The sequence below is a fragment of the Ambystoma mexicanum genome, chromosome 8, assembly GCF_040938575.1.
Source record: "Ambystoma mexicanum isolate Mex_15411 chromosome 8, UKY_AmexF1_1, whole genome shotgun sequence".
Classification (NCBI taxonomy): domain Eukaryota; kingdom Metazoa; phylum Chordata; class Amphibia; order Caudata; family Ambystomatidae; genus Ambystoma; species Ambystoma mexicanum.
This window is the reverse complement of record NC_090929.1, coordinates 935,818,823-935,820,305: the sequence shown is the minus strand read 5'-3', so window position 1 is coordinate 935,820,305 and position 1,483 is coordinate 935,818,823. Positions and strand designations below refer to the sequence as shown.

Sequence of the window (1,483 nt, the reverse complement as noted above, 5' to 3'; positions counted from 1 at the left end):
ACTTTTGGAGGGGGCTAAAGCTGCTCGAGATGGTGCAAGCTTCCTTTTGAATGGGGTCAGCGAGCTTCTCTTTTCACAGAATGAGTTTGCTTCTGCTAAAGGAGTAACAACAGCCAGAGCTGGGAGTGATGTCCTTGATGTAGAAAAGGTTGATGCTTTGCACGGTAGGTCATTGAAAAGTCTTATTCTTTTTCCGAAGCTAATGCTTAATCATCACTTTGACGTATTAGTTGTATTGGTTTTGAAAACTGTACATTTCCACTTATGCATTCTATTTCTAACTGTGTGATATAAATCAATATTGCTCCACTAAAGACCATAAAGCTTCTGCAGCCACAGAAAACCATTATTCATGTTCAGTTCAAATCTATCTTTTAAGCCTGTTTCATCCTTTGTGTACAAATGCATTTAAATGTAGTGACGCAATTGTAAGTTGACATTTTAACATTTAGTTAATCTGGTATGCATTCTGCAATAAGGAATTTAACAGTGCCTATTCGGGTGTCCATTTTTATTCATATATCCTTTTTTATTTTTTTATTTTTTGTAGAATTTTTGAGATCTGTCTGCAAGGCTAACAGCTGGCCTACTATGGACTGCCGAGTAATAAGGAGGACGCTTGCTACCAAAATTTGCAATGCCAGAAGAGGCCTAAAAAAGACTCCACCTTTTGAAATGCAGGATCAATGATTGTTTGTATTTTTGTAAACCTATTTATTCTTATGGAGCTATGCCGTTAAACTGAATTTGTTGAATAAAAAAAGTTGTACACTTTCTGAGCCTATGTTTGCTTGAAGATATCTTATAGCCAGAGCAATACAACATTACAATATCAACAATTTATAGCTGCAGAATTTTACTATCACAATATGAACTCGGTAATAATTAGCTGCTCTTAGGGTTATTGGGTGTAGTGACTGGCGGAAGTCTGTCATGCTGGTAGACCTTTAACAGATGCTGTTTAGCTGGAAGTGTGTATTTTGGTGTAGTGCTTTGGAACTGTGGGACTTTTATGGGGTGTGAGGCCATGTTGTCTAGAGGTGAGAATTGAAATGGGGGAGTTGGTTTGTGATATGGGGGTTGTAGTTGTGTGCACTAAATCGGCGAACTTGGTTAACGGGTGCTCTAGCAAAGATGAAAAGTGACAGCTGCAAGATTTTCTTTTTCCAGTACACTATCCAGAAGTCTAACTAGAGTCATTGTAAAGTAATGCCACCAATGTTACTCAAAAGGGATACATCCTGTGGTAATCCAACCCCTTTTCCTAAATCTTTTGGAACCATCTTGAAATCATTTAAACTCATCCTGGAGTGGTCTGCAATAATCATTTACAATTTAAAACCCATCCTAATGTTGTTATGAAGTCATCCTGGAGTTGTCATGCGGTCATCCTAGACTAATCCAAACTCATCCTGAAGTTGTCGTAGAGTCATCCTGGAGTTGTCGTAGAGTCATCCTAGAGTAATCCAAACTCATCCTGAAG

The 1,483-nt window shown here is 38.2% G+C and overlaps 1 long non-coding RNA gene across 1 annotated transcript; it reads left to right on the top strand.

Moving 5' to 3' along the window:
• Window positions 1-774, top strand: LOC138472581 (uncharacterized). The gene is made up of 2 exons (XR_011268644.1): window positions 1-164; window positions 551-774. It is a non-coding gene; the product is annotated as an uncharacterized lncRNA (long non-coding RNA).
• The last annotated feature ends 709 nt before the right edge of the window (window positions 775-1,483 follow it).